General features: G+C 42.1%; 1 protein-coding gene across 1 annotated transcript in view; it reads left to right on the forward strand.

Annotated features, from left to right (window-relative positions):
• LOC128652765 (transient receptor potential cation channel subfamily M member 2) overlaps positions 1-24,848 on the forward strand; it is a 1,288,705-nt gene that overhangs the window by 730,534 nt on the left and 533,323 nt on the right. The gene's annotated exons all lie outside the window — the stretch shown is intronic.

Genomic DNA, 24,848 nt, shown 5'->3' on the forward strand with positions numbered 1-24,848 from the left:
TCTGTATTGTAACCCTAGGTGACACACCATAACTCTCTGCATTGTAACCCTAGGTGACACAACATAACTCTCTGTATTGTAACCCTAGGTGACACACGATAACTCTCTGTTTTGTAACCCTAGGTGACACACCATAACTCTCTGTATTGTAACCCTAGGTGACACACCATAACTCTCTGTATTGTAACCCTAGGTGACACAACATAACTATCTGTATTGTAACCCTAGGTGACACACCATAACTCTCTGTATTGTAACCCTAGGTGACACAACATAACTCTCTGTATTGTAACCCTAGGTGACACCATAACTCTCTGTATTGTAACCCTAGGTGACACACCATAACTCTCTGTATTGTAACCCTAGGTGACACACCATAACTCTCTGTATTGTAACCCTAGGTGACACACCATAACTCTCTGTATTGTAACTCTAGGTGACACACCATAACTCTCTGTATTGTAACCCTAGGTGACACACCATAACTCTCTGTATTGTAACCCTAGGTGACACACCATAACTCTCTGTATTGTAACCCTAGGTGACACACCATAACTCTCTGTATTGTAACCCTAGGTGACACACCATAACTCTCTGTATTGTAACCCTAGGTGACACACCATAACTCTCTGTATTTTAACCCTAGGTGACACAACATAACTCTCTGTATTGTAACCCTAGGTGACACACCATAACTCTCTGCATTGTAACCCTAGGTGACACAACATAACTCTCTGTATTGTAACCCTAGGTGACACACCATAACTCTCTGTATTGTAACCCTAGGTGACACACCATAACTCTCTGTATTGTAACCCTAGGTGACACACCATAACTCTCTGTATTGTAACCCTAGGTGACACACCATAACTCTCTGTATTGTAACCCTAGGTGACACAACATAACAATCTGTATTGTAACCCTAGGTGACACACCATAACTCTCTGTATTGTAACCCTAGGTGACACACCATAACTCTCTGTATTGTAACCCTAGGTGACACACCATAACTCTCTGTATTGTAACCCTAGGTGACACACCATAACTCTCTGTATTGTAACCCTAGGTGACACACCATAACTCTCTGTATTGTAACCCTAGGTGACACACCATAACTCTCTGTATTGTAACCCTAGGTGACACACCATAACTCTCTGTATTGTAACCCTAGGTGACACACCATAACTCTCTGTATTGTAACCCTAGGTGACACACGATAACTCTCTGTTTTGTAACCCTAGGTGACACACCATAACTCTCTGTATTGTAACCCTAGGTGACACAACATAACTCTCTGTATTGTAACCCTAGGTGACACCATAACTCTCTGTATTGTAACCCTAGGTGACACACCATAACTCTCTGTTTTGTAACCCTAGGTGACACACCATAACTCTCTGTATTTTAACCCTAGGTGACACACCATAACTCTCTGTATTGTAACCCTAGGTGACACACCATAACTCTCTGTATTGTAACCCTAGGTGACACACCATAACTCTCTGTATTGTAACCCTAGGTGACACACCATAACTCTCTGTATTGTAACCCTAGGTGACACACCATAACTCTCTGTATTTTAACCCTAGGTGACACAACATAACTCTCTGTATTGTAACCCTAGGTGACACAACATAACTATCTGTATTGTAACCCTAGGTGACACACCATAACTCTCTGTATTGTAACCCTAGGTGACACAACATAACTCTCTGTATTGTAACCCTAGGTGACACACCATAACTCTCTGCATTGTAACCCTAGGTGACACAACATAACTCTCTGTATTGTAACCCTAGGTGACACACCATAACTCTCAGTATTGTAACCCTAGGTGACACACCATAACTCTCTGTATTGTAACCCTAGGTGACACACCATAACTCTCTGTATTGTAACCCTAGGTGACACCATAACTCTCTGTATTGTAACCCTAGGTGACACACCATAACTCTCTGTATTGTAACCCTAGGTGACACACCATAACTCTCTGTATTGTTACCCTAGGTGACACCATAACTCTCTGTATTGTAACCCTAGGTGACACACCATAACTCTCTGTATTGTAACCCTAGGTGACACACCATAACTCTCTGTATTGTAACCCTAGGTGACACACCATAACTCTCTGTATTTTAACCCTAGGTGACACAACATAACTCTCTGTATTGTAACCCTAGGTGACACACCATAACTCTCTGCATTGTAACCCTAGGTGACACAACATAACTCTCTGTATTGTAACCCTAGGTGACACACCATAACTCTCTGTATTGTAACCCTAGGTGACACACCATAACTCTCTGTATTGTAACCCTAGGTGACACACCATAACTCTCTGTATTGTAACCCTAGGTGACACACCATAACTCTCTGTATTGTAACCCTAGGTGACACACCATAACTCTCTGTATTGTAACCCTAGGTGACACACCATAACTCTCTGTATTGTAACCCTAGGTGACACACCATAACTCTCTGTATTGTAACCCTAGGTGACACACCATAACTCTCTGTATTGTAACCCTAGGTGACACACCATAACAATCTGTATTGTAACCCTAGGTGACACACCATAACTCTCTGTATTGTAACCCTAGGTGACACACCATAACTCTCTGTATTGTAACCCTAGGTGACACACCATAACTCTCTGTATTGTAACCCTAGGTGACACACCATAACTCTCTGTATTGTAACCCTAGGTGACACACCATAACTCTCTGTATTGTAACCCTAGGTGACACACCATAACTCTCTGTATTGTAACCCTAGGTGACACACCATAACTCTCTGTATTGTAACCCTAGGTGACACACCATAACTCTCTGTATTGTAACCCTAGGTGACACAACATAACTATCTGTATTGTAACCCTAGGTGACACACCATAACTCTCTGTATTGTAACCCTAGGTGACACAACATAACTCTCTGTATTGTAACCCTAGGTGACACCATAACTCTCTGTATTGTAACCCTAGGTGACACACCATAACTCTCTGTATTGTAACCCTAGGTGACACACCATAACTCTCTGTATTGTAACCCTAGGTGACACACCATAACTCTCTGTATTGTAACCCTAGGTGACACACCATAACTCTCTGTATTGTAACCCTAGGTGACACACCATAACTCTCTGTATTGTAACCCTAGGTGACACACCATAACTCTCTGTATTGTAACCCTAGGTGACACACCATAACTATCTGTATTGTAACCCTAGGTGACACACCATAACTCTCTGTATTGTAACCCTAGGTGACACACCATAACTCTCTGTATTGTAACCCTAGGTGACACAACATAACTCTCTGTATTGTAACCCTAGGTGACACAACATAACTCTCTGTATTGTAACCCTAGGTGACACACCATAACTCTCTGTATTGTAACCCTAGGTGACACACCATAACTCTCTGTATTGTAACCCTAGGTGACACACCATAACTCTCTGTATTGTAACCCTAGGTGACACACCATAACTCTCTGTATTGTAACCCTAGGTGACACAACATAACTCTCTGTATTGTAACCCTAGGTGACACAACATAACTCTCTGTATTGTAACCCTAGGTGACACACCATAACTCTCTGTATTGTAACCCTAGGTGACACAACATAACTCTCTGTATTGTAACCCTAGGTGACACACCATAACTCTCTGTATTGTAACCCTAGGTGACACACCATAACTCTCTGTATTGTAACCCTAGGTGACACAACATAACTCTCTGTATTGTAACCCTAGGTGACACACCATAACTCTCTGTATTGTAACCCTAGGTGACACAACATAACTCTCTGTATTGTAACCCTAGGTGACACACCATAACTCTCTGTATTGTAACCCTAGGTGACACACCATAACTCTCTGTATTGTAACCCTAGGTGACACAACATAACTCTCTGTATTGTAACCCTAGGTGACACACCATAACTCTCTGTATTGTAACCCTAGGTGACACAACATAACTCTCTGTATTGTAACCCTAGGTGACACACCATAACTCTCTGTATTGTAACCCTAGGTGACACACCATAACTCTCTGTATTGTAACCCTAGGTGACACACCATAACTCTCTGTATTGTAACCCTAGGTGACACACCATAACTCTCTGTATTGTAACCCTAGGTGACACACCATAACTCTCTGTATTGTAACCCTAGGTGACACACCATAACTCTCTGTATTGTAACCCTAGGTGACACACCATAACTCTCTGTATTGTAACCCTAGGTGACACAACATAACTCTCTGTATTGTAACCCTAGGTGACACACCATAACTCTCTGTATTGTAACCCTAGGTGACACACCATAACTCTCTGTATTGTAACCCTAGGTGACACACCATAACTCTCTGTATTGTAACCCTAGGTGACACACCATAACTCTCTGTATTGTAACCCTAGGTGACACACCATAACTCTCTGTATTGTAACCCTAGGTGACACACCATAACTCTCTGTATTGTAACCCTAGGTGACACACCATAACTCTCTGTATTGTAACCCTAGGTGACACACCATAACTCTCTGTATTGTAACCCTAGGTGACACACCATAACTCTCTGTATTGTAACCCTAGGTGACACACCATAACTCTCTGTATTGTAACCCTAGGTGACACACCATAACTCTCTGTATTGTAACCCTAGGTGACACACCATAACTCTCTGTATTGTAACCCTAGGTGACACACCATAACTCTCTGTATTGTAACCCTAGGTGACACACCATAACTCTCTGTATTGTAACCCTAGGTGACACACACTATAACTCTCTGTATTGTAACCCTAGGTGACACACATAACTCTCTGTATTGTTACCCTAGGTGACACACCATAACTCTCTGTATTGTAACCCTAGGTGACACACCATAACTCTCTGTATTGTAACCCTAGGTGACACACATAACTCTCTGTATTGTAACCCTAGGTGACACACCATAACTCTCTGTATTGTAACCCTAGGTGACACACCATAACTCTCTGTATTGTAACCCTAGGTGACACACCATAACTCTCTGTATTGTAACCCTAGGTGACACACCATAACTCTCTGTATTGTAACCCTAGGTGACACACCATAACTCTCTGTATTGTAACCCTAGGTGACACACCATAACTCTCTGTATTGTAACCCTAGGTGACACACCATAACTCTCTGTATTGTAACCCTAGGTGACACACCATAACTCTCTGTATTGTAACCCTAGGTGACACAACATAACTCTCTGTATTGTAACCCTAGGTGACACACCATAACTCTCTGTATTGTAACCCTAGGTGACACACCATAACTCTCTGTATTGTAACCCTAGGTGACACAACATAACTCTCTGTATTGTAACCCTAGGTGACACACCATAACTCTCTGTATTGTAACCCTAGGTGACACACCATAACTCTCTGTATTGTAACCCTAGGTGACACACCATAACTCTCTGTATTGTAACCCTAGGTGACACACCATAACTCTCTGTATTGTAACCCTAGGTGACACACCATAACTCTCTGTATTGTAACCCTAGATGACACACAAAACTCTCTGTATTGTAACCCTAGGTGACACACCATAACTCTCTGTATTGTAACCCTAGGTGACACACCATAACTCTCTGTATTGTAACCCTAGGTGACACACCATAACTCTCTGTATTGTAACCCTAGGTGACACACCATAACTCTCTGTATTGTAACCCTAGGTGACACACCATAACTCTCTGTATTGTAACCCTAGGTGACACACCATAACTCTCTGTATTGTAACCCTAGGTGACACACCATAACTCTCTGTATTGTAACCCTAGGTGACACACCATAACTCTCTGTATTGTAACCCTAGGTGACACACCATAACTCTCTGTATTGTAACCCTAGGTGACACACCATAACTCTCTGTATTGTAACCCTAGGTGACACACCATAACTCTCTGTATTGTAACCCTAGGTGACACACCATAACTCTCTGTATTGTAACCCTAGGTGACACACCATAACTCTCTGTATTGTAACCCTAGGTGACACACCATAACTCTCTGTATTGTAACCCTAGGTGACACACCATAACTCTCTGTATTGTAACCCTAGGTGACACACCATAACTCTCTGTATTGTAACCCTAGGTGACACACCATAACTCTCTGTATTGTAACCCTAGGTGACACACCATAACTCTCTGTATTGTAACCCTAGGTGACACACCATAACTCTCTGTATTGTAACCCTAGGTGACACACCATAACTCTCTGTATTGTAACCCTAGGTGACACACCATAACTCTCTGTATTGTAACCCTAGGTGACACACCATAACTCTCTGTATTGTAACCCTAGGTGACACACCATAACTCTCTGTATTGTAACCCTAGGTGACACACCATAACTCTCTGTATTGTAACCCTAGGTGACACACCATAACTCTCTGTATTGTAACCCTAGGTGACACACCATAACTCTCTGTATTGTAACCCTAGGTGACACAACAGAACTCTCTGTATTGTAACACTAGGTGACACACATAACTCTCTGTATTGTAACCCTAGGTGACACACCATAACTCTCTGTATTGTAACCCTAGGTGACACAACATAACTCTCTGTATTGTAACCCTAGGTGACACACCATAACTCTCTGTATTGTAACCCTAGGTGACACAACATAACTCTCTGTATTGTAACCCTAGGTGACACACCATAACTCTCTGTATTGTAACCCTAGGTGACACACCATAACTCTCTGTATTGTAACCCTAGGTGACACACCATAACTCTCTGTATTGTAACCCTAGGTGACACACCATAACTCTCTGTATTGTAACCCTAGGTGACACACCATAACTCTCTGTATTGTAACCCTAGGTGACACACCATAACTCTCTGTATTGTAACCCTAGGTGACACACCATAACTCTCTGTATTGTAACCCTAGGTGACACACCATAACTCTCTGTATTGTAACCCTAGGTGACACACCATAACTCTCTGTATTGTAACCCTAGTTGACACACCATAACTCTCTGTATTGTAACCCTAGGTGACACACCATAACTCTCTGTATTGTAACCCTAGGTGACACACCATAACTCTCTGTATTGTAACCCTAGGTGACACACCATAACTCTCTGTATTGTAACCCTAGGTGACACACCATAACTCTCTGTATTGTAACCCTAGGTGACACACCATAACTCTCTGTATTGTAACCCTAGGTGACACACCATAACTCTCTGTATTGTAACCCTAGGTGACACACCATAACTCTCTGTATTGTAACCCTAGGTGACACACCATAACTCTCTGTATTGTAACCCTAGGTGACACACCATAACTCTCTGTATTGTAACCCTAGGTGACACACCATAACTCTCTGTATTGTAACCCTAGGTGACACACCATAACTCTCTGTATTGTAACCCTAGGTGACACACCATAACTCTCTGTATTGTAACCCTAGGTGACACACCATAACTCTCTGTATTGTAACCCTAGGTGACACAACATAACTCTCTGTATTGTAACCCTAGGTGACACACCATAACTCTCTGTATTGTAACCCTAGGTGACACACCATAACTCTCTGTATTGTAACCCTAGGTGACACACCATAACTCTCTGTATTGTAACCCTAGGTGACACACCATAACTCTCTGTATTGTAACCCTAGGTGACACAACATAACTCTCTGTATTGTAACCCTAGGTGACACACCATAACTCTCTGTATTTTAACCCTAGGTGACACACCATAACTCTCTGTATTGTAACCCTAGGTGACACACCATAACTCTCTGTATTGTAACCCTAGGTGACACAACATAACTCTCTGTATTGTAACCCTAGGTGACACACCATAACTCTCTGTATTGTAACCCTAGGTGACACAACATAACTCTCTGTATTGTAACCCTAGGTGACACACCATAACTCTCTGTATTGTAACCCTAGGTGACACACCATAACTCTCTGTATTGTAACCCTAGGTGACACACCATAACTCTCTGTATTGTAACCCTAGGTGACACAACATAACTCTCTGTATTGTAACCCTAGGTGACACACCATAACTCTCTGTATTGTAACCCTAGGTGACACACCATAACTCTCTGTATTGTAACCCTAGGTGACACAACATAACTCTCTGTATTGTAACCCTAGGTGACACACCATAACTCTCTGTATTGTAACCCTAGGTGACACACCATAACTCTCTGTATTGTAACCCTAGGTGACACACCATAACTCTCTGTATTGTAACCCTAGGTGACACACCATAACTCTCTGTATTGTAACCCTAGGTGACACACCATAACTCTCTGTATTGTAACCCTAGGTGACACACCATAACTCTCTGTATTGTAACCCTAGGTGACACACCATAACTCTCTGTATTGTAACCCTAGGTGACACACCATAACTCTCTGTATTGTAACCCTAGGTGACACACCATAACTCTCTGTATTGTAACCCTAGGTGACACACCATAACTCTCTGTATTGTAACCCTAGGTGACACACAATAACTCTCTGTATTGTAACCCTAGGTGACACACCATAACTCTCTGTATTGTAACCCTAGGTGACACACCATAACTCTCTGTATTGTAACCCTAGGTGACACACCATAACTCTCTGTATTGTAACCCTAGGTGACACACCATAACTCTCTGTATTGTAACCCTAGGTGACACACCATAACTCTCTGTATTGTAACCCTAGGTGACACACCATAACTCTCTGTATTGTAACCCTAGGTGACACACCATAACTCTCTGTATTGTAACCCTAGGTGACACACCATAACTCTCTGTATTGTAACCCTAGGTGACACACCATAACTCTCTGTATTGTAACCCTAGGTGACACACCATAACTCTCTGTATTGTAACCCTAGGTGACACACCATAACTCTCTGTATTGTAACCCTAGGTGACACACCATAACTCTCTGTATTGTAACCCTAGGTGACACACCATAACTCTCTGTATTGTAACCCTAGGTGACACACCATAACTCTCTGTATTGTAACCCTAGGTGACACACCATAACTCTCTGTATTGTAACCCTAGGTGACACACCATAACTCTCTGTATTGTAACCCTAGGTGACACACCATAACTCTCTGTATTGTAACCCTAGGTGACACAACATAACTCTCTGTATTGTAACCCTAGGTGACACACATAACTCTCTGTATTGTAACCCTAGGTGACACACCATAACTCTCTGTATTGTAACCCTAGGTGACACACCATAACTCTCTGTATTGTAACCCTAGGTGACACACCATAACTCTCTGTATTGTAACCCTAGGTGACACAACATAACTCTCTGTATTGTAACCCTAGGTGACACACCATAACTCTCTGTATTGTAACCCTAGGTGACACACCATAACTCTCTGTATTGTAACCCTAGGTGACACACCATAACTCTCTGTATTGTAACCCTAGGTGACACACCATAACTCTCTGTATTGTAACCCTAGGTGACACACCATAACTCTCTGTATTGTAACCCTAGGTGACACACCATAACTCTCTGTATTGTAACCCTAGGTGACACAACATAACTCTCTGTATTGTAACCCTAGGTGACACACCATAACTCTCTGTATTGTAACCCTAGGTGACACACCATAACTCTCTGTATTGTAACCCTAGGTGACACACCATAACTCTCTGTATTGTAACCCTAGGTGACACACCATAACTCTCTGTATTGTAACCCTAGGTGACACACCATAACTCTCTGTATTGTAACCCTAGGTGACACACCATAACTCTCTGTATTGTAACCCTAGGTGACACACCATAACTCTCTGTATTGTAACCCTAGGTGACACACCATAACTCTCTGTATTGTAACCCTAGGTGACACACCATAACTCTCTGTATTGTAACCCTAGGTGACACACCATAACTCTCTGTATTGTAACCCTAGGTGACACACCATAACTCTCTGTATTGTAACCCTAGGTGACACACCATAACTCTCTGTATTGTAACCCTAGGTGACACACCATAACTCTCTGTATTGTAACCCTAGGTGACACACCATAACTCTCTGTATTGTAACCCTAGGTGACACACCATAACTCTCTGTATTGTAACCCTAGGTGACACACCATAACTCTCTGTATTGTAACCCTAGGTGACACACCATAACTCTCTGTATTGTAACCCTAGGTGACACACCATAACTCTCTGTATTGTAACCCTAGGTGACACACCATAACTCTCTGTATTGTAACCCTAGGTGACACACCATAACTCTCTGTATTGTAACCCTAGGTGACACACCATAACTCTCTGTATTGTAACCCTAGGTGACACACCATAACTCTCTGTATTGTAACCCTAGGTGACACACCATAACTCTCTGTATTGTAACCCTAGGTGACACACCATAACTCTCTGTATTGTAACCCTAGGTGACACACCATAACTCTCTGTATTGTAACCCTAGGTGACACACCATAACTCTCTGTATTGTAACCCTAGGTGACACACCATAACTCTCTGTATTGTAACCCTAGGTGACACACCATAACTCTCTGTATTGTAACCCTAGGTGACACACCATAACTCTCTGTATTGTAACCCTAGGTGACACACCATAACTCTCTGTATTGTAACCCTAGGTGACACACCATAACTCTCTGTATTGTAACCCTAGGTGACACACCATAACTCTCTGTATTGTAACCCTAGGTGACACACCATAACTCTCTGTATTGTAACCCTAGGTGACACACCATAACTCTCTGTATTGTAACCCTAGGTGACACACCATAACTCTCTGTATTGTAACCCTAGGTGACACACATAACTCTCTGTATTGTAACCCTAGGTGACACACCATAACTCTCTGTATTGTAACCCTAGGTGACACACCATAACTCTCTGTATTGTAACCCTAGGTGACACACCATAACTCTCTGTATTGTAACCCTAGGTGACACACCATAACTCTCTGTATTGTAACCCTAGGTGACACACCATAACTCTCTGTATTGTAACCCTAGGTGACACACCATAACTCTCTGTATTGTAACCCTAGGTGACACAACATAACTCTCTGTATTGTAACCCTAGGTGACACACCATAACTCTCTGTATTGTAACCCTAGGTGACACAACATAACTCTCTGTATTGTAACCCTAGGTGACACACATAACTCTCTGTATTGTAACCCTAGGTGACACACCATAACTCTCTGTATTGTAACCCTAGGTGACACACCATAACTCTCTGTATTGTAACCCTAGGTGACACACCATAACTCTCTGTATTGTAACCCTAGGTGACACACCATAACTCTCTGTATTGTAACCCTAGGTGACACACCATAACTCTCTGTATTGTAACCCTAGGTGACACAACATAACTCTCTGTATTGTAACCCTAGGTGACACACCATAACTCTCTGTATTGTAACCCTAGGTGACACACCATAACTCTCTGTATTGTAACCCTAGGTGACACACCATAACTCTCTGTATTGTAACCCTAGGTGACACAACATAACTCTCTGTATTGTAACCCTAGGTGACACACCATAACTCTCTGTATTGTAACCCTAGGTGACACACCATAACTCTCTGTATTGTAACCCTAGGTGACACAACATAACTCTCTGTATTGTAACCCTAGGTGACACACCATAACTCTCTGTATTGTAACCCTAGGTGACACACCATAACTCTCTGTATTGTAACCCTAGGTGACACACCATAACTCTCTGTATTGTAACCCTAGGTGACACACCATAACTCTCTGTATTGTAACCCTAGGTGACACACCATAACTCTCTGTATTGTAACCCTAGGTGACACACCATAACTCTCTGTATTGTAACCCTAGGTGACACAACATAACTCTCTGTATTGTAACCCTAGGTGACACACCATAACTCTCTGTATTGTAACCCTAGGTGACACACCATAACTCTCTGTATTGTAACCCTAGGTGACACAACATAACTCTCTGTATTGTAACCCTAGGTGACACACCATAACTCTCTGTATTGTAACCCTAGGTGACACAACATAACTCTCTGTATTGTAACCCTAGGTGACACACCATAACTCTCTGTATTGTAACCCTAGGTGACACACCATAACTCTCTGTATTGTAACCCTAGGTGACACACCATAACTCTCTGTATTGTAACCCTAGGTGACACACCATAACTCTCTGTATTGTAACCCTAGGTGACACACCATAACTCTCTGTATTGTAACCCTAGGTGACACACCATAACTCTCTGTATTGTAACCCTAGGTGACACACCATAACTCTCTGTATTGTAACCCTAGGTGACACACCATAACTCTCTGTATTGTAACCCTAGGTGACACACACAACTCTCTGTATTGTAACCCTAGGTGACACACCATAACTCTCTGTATTGTAACCCTAGGTGACACACCATAACTCTCTGTATTGTAACCCTAGGTGACACACCATAACTCTCTGTATTGTAACCCTAGGTGACACACCATAACTCTCTGTATTGTAACCCTAGGTGACACACCATAACTCTCTGTATTGTAACCCTAGGTGACACACCATAACTCTCTGTATTGTAACCCTAGGTGACACACCATAACTCTCTGTATTGTAACCCTAGGTGACACACCATAACTCTCTGTATTGTAACCCTAGGTGACACACCATAACTCTCTGTATTGTAACCCTAGGTGACACAACATAACTCTCTGTATTGTAACCCTAGGTGACACACCATAACTCTCTGTATTGTAACCCTAGGTGACACAACATAACTCTCTGTATTGTAACCCTAGGTGACACACCATAACTCTCTGTATTGTAACCCTAGGTGACACACCATAACTCTCTGTATTGTAACCCTAGGTGACACACCATAACTCTCTGTATTGTAACCCTAGGTGACACACCATAACTCTCTGTATTGTAACCCTAGGTGACACACCATAACTCTCTGTATTGTAACCCTAGGTGACACACCATAACTCTCTGTATTGTAACCCTAGGTGACACACCATAACTCTCTGTATTGTAACCCTAGGTGACACAACATAACTCTCTGTATTGTAACCCTAGGTGACACACCATAACTCTCTGTATTGTAACCCTAGGTGACACACCATAACTCTCTGTATTGTAACCCTAGGTGACACACCATAACTCTCTGTATTGTAACCCTAGGTGACACACCATAACTCTCTGTATTGTAACCCTAGGTGACACACCATAACTCTCTGTATTGTAACCCTAGGTGACACACCATAACTCTCTGTATTGTAACCCTAGGTGACACACCATAACTCTCTGTATTGTAACCCTAGGTGACACACCATAACTCTCTGTATTGTAACCCTAGGTGACACACCATAACTCTCTGTATTGTAACCCTAGGTGACACACCATAACTCTCTGTATTTTAACCCTAGGTGACACAACATAACTCTCTGTATTGTAACCCTAGGTGACACAACATAACTCTCTGTATTGTAACCCTAGGTGACACACCATAACTCTCTGTATTGTAACCCTAGGTGACACAACATAACTCTCTGTATTGTAACCCTAGGTGACACACCATAACTCTCTGTATTGTAACCCTAGGTGACACAACATAACTCTCTGTATTGTAACCCTAGGTGACACACCATAACTCTCTGTATTGTAACCCTAGGTGACACACCATAACTCTCTGTATTGTAACCCTAGGTGACACACCATAACTCTCTGTATTGTAACCCTAGGTGACACAACATAACTATCTGTATTGTAACCCTAGGTGACACACCATAACTCTCTGTATTGTAACCCTAGGTGACACAACATAACTCTCTGTATTGTAACCCTAGGTGACACCATAACTCTCTGTACTGTAACCCTAGGTGACACACCATAACTCTCTGTATTGTAACCCTAGGTGACACACCATAACTCTCTGTATTGTAACCCTAGGTGACACACCATAACTCTCTGTATTGTAACCCTAGGTGACACACCATAACTCTCTGTATTTTAACCCTAGGTGACACACCATAACTCTCTGTATTGTAACCCTAGGTGACACACCATAACTCTCTGTATTGTAACCCTAGGTGACACAACATAACTCTCTGTATTGTAACCCTAGGTGACACACCATAACTCTCTGTATTGTAACCCTAGGTGACACACCATAACTCTCTGTATTGTAACCCTAGGTGACACACCATAACTCTCTGCATTGTAACCCTAGGTGACACAACATAACTCTCTGTATTGTAACCCTAGGTGACACCATAACTCTCTGTATTTTAACCCTAGGTGACACACCATAACTCTCTGTATTGTAACCCTAGGTGACACAACATAACTCTCTGTATTGTAACCCTAGGTACCACACCATAACTCTCTGTATTGTAACCCTAGGTGACACAACATAACTCTCTGTATTGTTACCCTAGGTGACACACATAACTCTCTGTATTGTAACCCTAGGTGACACACCATAACTCTCTGTATTGTAACCCTAGGTGACACACCATAAACTTCTGAGTTTCGTAACCCTAGGTGACACACATAACTCTCTGTATTGTAACCCTAGGTGACACAACATAACCTCTCTGTATTGTAACCCTAGTGACACCATAACCTCTCTGTATTGTAACCCTAGTGACACACCATAACTCTCTGTATTGTAACCCTAGGTGACACAACATAACTCTCTGTATGTAACCCTAGGTGACACCATAACTCTCTGTATTGTAACCCTAGGTGACACACCATAACTCTCTGTATTGTAACCCTAGGTGACACACCATAACTCTCTGTATTGTAACCCTAGGTGACACACCATAACTCTCTGTATTGTAACCCTAGGTGACACACCATAACTCTCTGTATTGTAACCCTAGGTGACACACCATAACTCTCTGTATTTTAACCCTAGGTGACACAACATAACTCTCTGTATTGTAACCCTAGGTGACACACCATAACTCTCTGTATTGTAACCCTAGGTGACACACCATAACTCTCTGTATTGTAACCCTAGGTGACACACCATAACTCTCTGTATTGTAACCCTAGGTGACACACCATAACTCTCTGTATTGTAACCCTAGGTGACACAACATAACTCTCTGTATTGTAACCCTAGGTGACACACCATAACTCTCTGTATTGTAACCCTAGGTGACACACCATAACTCTCTGTATTGTAACCCTAGGTGACACAACATAACTCTCTGTATTGTAACCCTAGGTGACACCATAACTCTCTGTATTGTAACCCTAGGTGACACACCATAACTCTCTGTATTGTAACCCTAGGTGACACACCATAACTCTCTGTATTGTAACCCTAGGTGACACACCATAACATCTCTGTCTTGTAACCCTAGGGTAGACACACCATAACTCTCTGTATTGAAACCTAGGTGACACCTCCACTAACTCTCTGTATTGTCAACACCTACGGTGACACACCATACTCTCTGTATTGTACCCTAGGTGACACACCATAACTCTCTGTATTGTGAACCCTAGGTGACACACCATAACTCTATGTATTTTAACCCTAGGTGACACATCATAAATCTCTGTATTGTAACCCTAGGTGAACACCATACCTCTATAACCTAGGTGACACAAAATAACTATCTGATATTGTAACCCTAGGTGACTACACCCACTAACTCTCTGAATTGTAACCATAGGTGACACACCATAACTTCTGGTATTGTATACCCTAGGTGACACAAATAACATCTCTGTATTGATTACCTAGGTGACAACACCATAACTATCCTGTATTGTAACCCTATGGTGAACACAACATAACTCTCTGTATGTAACCCTAGGTGAACAAACCATAACTCTCTGTAATTGTAAACCTAGGTGGGACACACCATAACTCTCTGTATTGTAACCCTAGGTGACACACCATAATCTCTGTATTGTAACCCTAGGTGACACAACATAACTCTCTGTATTGTAACCCTAGGTGGCACACCATAACTCTCTGTATTGTAACCCTAGGTGACACACCATAACTCTCTGTATTGTAACCCTAGGTGAACACCATAACTCTCTGTATTGTAACCCTAGGTGACACACCATAACTCTCTGTATTGTAACCCTAGGTGACACACCATAACTCTCTGTATTGTAACCCTAGTGAAACACCATAACTCTCTGTATTGTAACCCTAGGTGACACACCATAACTCTCTGTATTGTAACCTAGGTGACACACCATAACTCTCTGTATTGTAACCCTAGGTGACACACCATAACTCTCTGTATTGTAACCTCTAGGTGACACACCATAACTCTCTGTTTTGTAACCCTATGTGACACAACATAACTCTCTGTATTGTAACCCTAGGTGACACACCATAACTCTCTGTATTGTAACCCTAGGTGACACAACCATAACTCTCTGTATTGTAACCCTAGGTGACCACACCATAACTCTCTGTATTGTAACCCTAGGTGACACAACATAACTCTCTGTATTGTAACCCTAGGTGACACACCATAACTCTCTGTATTGTAACCCTAGGTGACACACCATAACTCTCTGTATTGTAACCCTAGGTGACACAACATAACTCTCTGTATTGTAACCCTAGGTGACACACCATAACTCTCTGTATTGTAACCCTAGGTGACACACCATAACTCTCTGTATTGTAACCCTAGGTGACACACCATAACTCTCTGTATTGTCACCCTAGTGACACACCATAACTCTCTGTATTGTAACCCTAGGTGACACAACATAACATCTGTATTGTAACCCTAGGTGACACACCATAACTCTCTGTATTGTAACCCTAGGTGACACACCATAACTCTCTGTATTGTAACCCTAGGTGACACACCATAACTCTCTGTATTGTAACCCTAGGTGACACACCATAAACTCTCTGTATTGTAACCCTAGGTGACACTCACCATAACTCTCTGTATTGTAACCCTAGGTGACACACCATAACTCTCTGTATTGTAACCCTAGGTGACACACCATAACTCTCTGTATTGTAACCCTAGATGACACACCATAACTCTCTGTATTGTAACCCTAGGTGACACACCATAACTCTCTGTATTTTAACCCTAGGTGACACAACATAACTCTCTGTATTGTAACCCTAGGTGACACAACATAACTATCTGTATTGTAACCCTAGGTGACACACCATAACTCTCTGTATTGTAACCCTAGGTGACACAACATAACTCTCTGTATTGTAACCCTAGGTGACACACCATAACTCTCTGCATTGTAACCCTAGGTGACACAACATAACTCTCTGTATTGTAACCCTAGGTGACACACGATAACTCTCTGTTTTGTAACCCTAGGTGACACACCATAACTCTCTGTATTGTAACCCTAGGTGACACACCATAACTCTCTGTATTGTAACCCTAGGTGACACAACATAACTATCTGTATTGTAACCCTAGGTGACACACCATAACTCTCTGTATTGTAACCCTAGGTGACACAACATAACTCTCTGTATTGTAACCCTAGGTGACACCATAACTCTCTGTATTGTAACCCTAGGTGACACACCATAACTCTCTGTATTGTAACCCTAGGTGACACACCATAACTCTCTGTATTGTAACCCTAGGTGACACACCATAACTCTCTGTATTGTAACCCTAGGTGACACACCATAACTCTCTGTATTGTAACCCTAGGTGACACACCATAACTCTCTGTATTTTAACCCTAGGTGACACAACATAACTCTCTGTATTGTAACCCTAGGTGACACACCATAACTCTCTGTATTGTAACCCTAGGTGACACACCATAACTCTCTGTATTGTAACCCTAGGTGACACACCATAACTCTCTGTATTGTAACCCTAGGTGACACAACATAACTCTCTGTATTGTAACCCTAGGTGACACCATAACTCTCTGTATTGTAACCCTAGGTGACACACCATAACTCTCTGTATTGTAACCCTAGGTGACACACCATAACTCTCTGTATTGTAACCCTAGGTGACACACCATAACTCTCTGTATTGTAACCCTAGGTGACACACCATAACTCTCTGTATTGTAACCCTAGGTGACACACCATAACTCTCTGTATTTTAACCCTAGGTGACACAACATAACTCTCTGTATTGTAACCCTAGGTGACACAACATAACTATCTGTATTGTAACCCTAGCTGACACACCATAACTCTCTGCATTGTAACCCTAGGTGACACAACATAACTCTCTGTATTGTAACCCTAGGTGACACACGATAACTCTCTGTTTTGTAACCCTAGGTGACACACCATAACTCTCTGTATTGTAACCCTAGGTGACACACCATAACTCTCAGTATTGTAACCCTAGGTGACACACCATAACTCTCTGTATTGTAACCCTAGGTGACACACCATAACTCTCTGTATTGTAACCCTAGGTGACACCATAACTCTCTGTATTGTAACCCTAGGTGACACAACATAACTCTCTGCATTGTAACCCTAGGTGACACAACATAACTCTCTGCATTGTAACCCTAGGTGACACACCATAACTCTCTGCATTGTAACCCTAGGTGACACAACATAACTCTCTGTATTGTAACCCTAGGTGACACACCATAACTCTCTGTATTGTAACCCTAGGTGACACACCATAACTCTCAGTATTGTAACCCTAGGTGACACACCATAACTCTCTGTATTGTAACCCTAGGTGACACACCATAACTCTCTGTATTGTAACCCTAGGTGACACCATAACTCTCTGTATTGTAACCCTAGGTGACACACCATAACTCTCTGTATTGTAACCCTAGGTGACACACCATAACTCTCTGTATTGTAACCCCAGGTGACACAACATAACTCTCTGTATTGTAACCCTAGGTGACACACGATAACTCTCTGTTTTGTAACCCTAGGTGACACACCATAACTCTCTGTATTGTTACCCTAGGTGACACCATAACTCTCTGTATTGTAACCCTAGGTGACACACCATAACTCTCTGTATTGTAACCCTAGGTGACACACCATAACTCTCTGTATTGTAACCCTAGGTGACACACCATAACTCTCTGTATTTTAACCCTAGGTGACACACCATAACTCTCTGTATTGTAACCCTAGGTGACACACCATAACTCTCTGTATTGTAACCCTAGGTGACACACCATAACTCTCTGTATTGTAACCCTAGGTGACACACCATAACTCTCTGCATTGTAACCCTAGGTGACACAACATAACTCTCTGTATTGTAACCCTAGGTGACACACCATAACTCTCTGTATTGTAACCCTAGGTGACACACCATAACTCTCTGTATTGTAACCCTAGGTGACACACCATAACTCTCTGTATTGTAACCCTAGGTGACACACCATAACTCTCTGTATTGTAACCCTAGGTGACACACCATAACTCTCTGTATTGTAACCCTAGGTGACACACCATAACTCTCTGTATTGTAACCCTAGGTGACACACCATAACTCTCTGTATTGTAACCCTAGGTGACACACCATAACTCTCTGTATTGTAACCCTAGGTGACACAACATAACAATCTGTATTGTAACCCTAGGTGACACAACATAACAATCTGTATTGTAACCCTAGGTGACACACCATAACTCTCTGTATTGTAACCCTAGGTGACACACCATAACTCTCTGTATTGTAACCCTAGGTGACACACCATAACTCTCTGTATTTTAACCCTAGGTGACACAACATAACTCTCTGTATTGTAACCCTAGGTGACACAACATAACTATCTGTATTGTAACCCTAGGTGACACACCATAACTCTCTGTATTGTAACCCTAGGTGACACACCATAACTCTCTGTATTGTAACCCTAGGTGACACACCATAACTCTCTGTATTGTAACCCTAGGTGACACAACATAACTCTCTGTATTGTAACCCTAGGTGACACAACATAACAATCTGTATTGTAACCCTAGGTGACACAACATAACTCTCTGTATTGTAACCCTAGGTGACACACCATAACTCTCTGTATTGTAACCCTAGGTGACACAACATAACTCTCTGTATTGTAACCCTAGGTGACACACCATAACTCTCTGCATTGTAACCCTAGGTGACACAACATAACTCTCTGTATTGTAACCCTAGGTGACACACGATAACTCTCTGTTTTGTAACCCTAGGTGACACACCATAACTCTCTGTATTGTAACCCTAGGTGACACACCATAACTCTCTGTATTGTAACCCTAGGTGACACAACATAACTATCTGTATTGTAACCCTAGGTGACACACCATAACTCTCTGTATTGTAACCCTAGGTGACACAACATAACTCTCTGTATTGTAACCCTAGGTGACACCATAACTCTCTGTATTGTAACCCTAGGTGACACACCATAACTCTCTGTATTGTAACCCTAGGTGACACACCATAACTCTCTGTATTGTAACCCTAGGTGACACACCATAACTCTCTGTATTGTAACCCTAGGTGACACACCATAACTCTCTGTATTTTAACCCTAGGTGACACAACATAACTCTCTGTATTGTAACCCTAGGTGACACACCATAACTCTCTGTATTTTAACCCTAGGTGACACAACATAACTCTCTGTATTGTAACCCTAGGTGACACACCATAACTCTCTGTATTGTAACCCTAGGTGACACACCATAACTCTCTGTATTGTAACCCTAGGTGACACAACATAACTCTCTGTATTGTAACCCTAGGTGACACCATAACTCTCTGTATTGTAACCCTAGGTGACACACCATAACTCTCTGTATTGTAACCCTAGGTGACACACCATAACTCTCTGTATTGTAACCCTAGGTGACACACCATAACTCTCTGTATTGTAACCCTAGGTGACACACCATAACTCTCTGTATTGTAACCCTAGGTGACACACCATAACTCTCTGTATTGTAACCCTAGGTGACACACCATAACTCTCTGTATTTTAACCCTAGGTGACACAACATAACTCTCTGTATTGTAACCCTAGGTGACACAACATAACTATCTGTATTGTAACCCTAGGTGACACACCATAACTCTCTGTATTGTAACCCTAGGTGACACAACATAACTCTCTGTATTGTAACCCTAGGTGACACACCATAACTCTCTGCATTGTAACCCTAGGTGACACAACATAACTCTCTGTATTGTAACCCTAGGTGACACACGATAACTCTCTGTTTTGTAACCCTAGGTGACACACCATAACTCTCTGTATTGTAACCCTAGGTGACACAACATAACTCTCTGTATTGTAACCCTAGGTGACACACCATAACTCTCAGTATTGTAACCCTAGGTGACACACCATAACTCTCTGTATTGTAACCCTAGGTGACACACCATAACTCTCTGTATTGTAACCCTAGGTGACACCATAACTCTCTGTATTGTAACCCTAGGTGACACACCATAACTCTCTGTATTGTAACCCTAGGTGACACACCATAACTCTCTGTATTGTTACCCTAGGTGACACCATAACTCTCTGTATTGTAACCCTAGGTGACACACCATAACTCTCTGTATTGTAACCCTAGGTGACACACCATAACTCTCTGTATTGTAACCCTAGGTGACACACCATAACTCTCTGTATTTTAACCCTAGGTGACACAACATAACTCTCTGTATTGTAACCCTAGGTGACACACCATAACTCTCTGCATTGTAACCCTAGGTGACACACCATAACTCTCTGTATTGTAACCCTAGGTGACACACCATAACTCTCTGTATTGTAACCCTAGGTGACACACCATAACTCTCTGTATTGTAACCCTAGGTGACACACCATAACTCTCTGTATTGTAACCCTAGGTGACACACCATAACTCTCTGTATTGTAACCCTAGGTGACACACCATAACTCTCTGTATTGTAACCCTAGGTGACACACCATAACTCTCTGTATTGTAACCCTAGGTGACACAACATAACTATCTGTATTGTAAACCCTAGGTGACACACCATAACTCTCTGTATTGTAACCCTAGGTGACACACCATAACTCTCTGTATTGTAACCCTAGGTGACACACCATAACTCTCTGTATTGTAACCCTAGGTGACACACCATAACTCTCTGTATTGTAACCCTAGGTGACACACCATAACTCTCTGTATTGTAACCCTAGGTGACACACCATAACTCTCTGTATTGTAACCCTAGGTGACACACCATAACTCTCTGTATTGTAACCCTAGGTGACACACCATAACTCTCTGTATTGTAACCCTAGGTGACACACCATAACTCTCTGTATTGTAACCCTAGGTGACACACCATAACTCTCTGTATTTTAACCCTAGGTGACACAACATAACTCTCTGTATTGTAACCCTAGGTGACACACCATAACTCTCTGTATTGTAACCCTAGGTGACACACCATAACTCTCTGTATTGTAACCCTAGGTGACACAACATAACTCTCTGTATTGTAACCCTAGGTGACACACCATAACTCTCTGCATTGTAACCCTAGGTGACACAACATAACTCTCTGTATTGATAACCCTAGGTGATCACACGATAACTCTCTGTTTTGTAACCCTAGGTGACACACCATACTCTCTGTATTGTAACCCTAGGTGACACACCATAACTCTCTGTATTGCTAACCCTAGGTGACACACCAATGAACTCTCTGATTATTGTAACCCTAGGTGACACACCATAACTCTCTGTATTGTAACCCTAGGTGACACAACAATAACTCTCTGTATTGTAACCCTAGGTGACACCATAACTCTCTGTATTGTAACCCTAGGTGACACACCATAACTCTCTGTATTGTAACCCTAGGTGACACACCATAACTCTCTGTATTGTAACCCTAGGTGACACACCATAACTCTCTGTATTGTAACCCTAGGTGACACACCATAACTCTCTGTATTGTAACCCTAAGGTGACACAACATAACTCTCTGTATTGTAACCCTAGGTGACACACCATAACTCTCTGTATTGTAACCCTAGGTGACACACCATAACTCTCTGTATTGTAACCCTAGGTGACACACCATAACTCTCTGTATTGTAACCCTAGGTGACACAACATAACTCTCTGTATTGTAACCCTAGGTGACACCATAACTCTCTGTATTGTAACCCTAGGTGACACACCATAACTCTCTGTATTGTAACCCTAGGTGACACACCATAACTCTCTGTATTGTAACCCTAGGTGACACACCATAACTCTCTGTATTGTAACCCTAGGTGACACACCATAACTCTCTGTATTGTAACCCTAGGTGACACACCATAACTCTCTGTATTGTAACCCTAGGTGACACACCATAACTCTCTGTATTGTAACCCTAGGTGACACACCATAACTCTCTGTATTGTAACCCTAGGTGACACAACATAACTCTCTGTATTGTAACCCTAGGTGACACACCATAACTCTCTGTATTGTAACCCTAGGTGACACAACATAACTCTCTGTATTGTAACCCTAGGTGACACACCATAACTCTCTGCATTGTAACCCTAGGTGACACAACATAACTATCTGTATTGTAACCCTAGGTGACACCATAACTCTCTGTATTGTAACCCTAGGTGACACACCATAACTCTCTGTATTGTAACCCTAGGTGACACAACATAACTCTCTGTATTGTAACCCTAGGTGACACAACATAACTCTCTGTATTGTAACCCTAGGTGACACAACATAACTCTCTGTATTGTAACCCTAGGTGACACACCATAACTCTCTGCATTGTAACCCTAGGTGACACACCATATCTCTCTGTATTGTAACCCTAGGTGACACACGATAACTCTCTGTATTTTAACCCTAGGTGACACAACATAACTCTCTGTATTGTAACCCTAGGTGACACACGATAACTCTCTGTTTTGTAACCCTAGGTGACACACCATAACTCTCTGTATTGTAACCCTAGGTGACACACCATAACTCTCTGTATTGTAACCCTAGGTGACACAACATAACTATCTGTATTGTAACCCTAGGTGACACACCATAACTCTCTGTATTGTAACCCTTGGTGACACAACATAACTCTCTGTATTGTAACCCTAGGTGACACCATAACTCTCTGTATTGTAACCCTAGGTGACACACCATAACTCTCTGTATTGTAACCCTAGGTGACACAACATAACTCTCTGTATTGTAACCCTAGGTGACACACCATAACTCTCTGTATTGTAACCCTAGGTGACACACCATAACTCTCTGTATTGTAACCCTAGGTGACACAACATAACTCTCTGTATTGTAACCCTAGGTGACACACCATAACTCTCTGTATTGTAACCCTAGGTGACACAACATAACAATCTGTATTGTAACCCTAGGTGACACAACATAACTCTCTGTATTGTAACCCTAGGTGACACACCATAACTCTCAGTATTGTAACCCTAGGTGACACACCATAACTCTCTGTATTGTAACCCTAGGTGACACACCATAACTCTCTGTATTGTAACCCTAGGTGACACACCATAACTCTCTGTATTGTAACCCTAGGTGACACACCATAACTCTCTGTATTGTAACCCTAGGTGACACAACATAACTCTCTGTATTGTAACCCTAGGTGACACACCATAACTCTCTGTATTGTAACCCTAGGTGACACACCATAACTCTCTGTATTGTAACCCTAGGTGACACAACATAACTCTCTGTATTGTAACCCTAGGTGACACACCATAACTCTCTGTATTGTAACCCTAGGTGACACACCATAACTCTCTGTATTGTAACCCTAGGTGACACACCATAACTCTCTGTATTGTAACCCTAGGTGACACACCATAAC

Source organism: Bombina bombina, chromosome 3 (assembly GCF_027579735.1).
Source record: "Bombina bombina isolate aBomBom1 chromosome 3, aBomBom1.pri, whole genome shotgun sequence".
NCBI classification, from domain to species: Eukaryota; Metazoa; Chordata; class Amphibia; order Anura; family Bombinatoridae; genus Bombina; species Bombina bombina.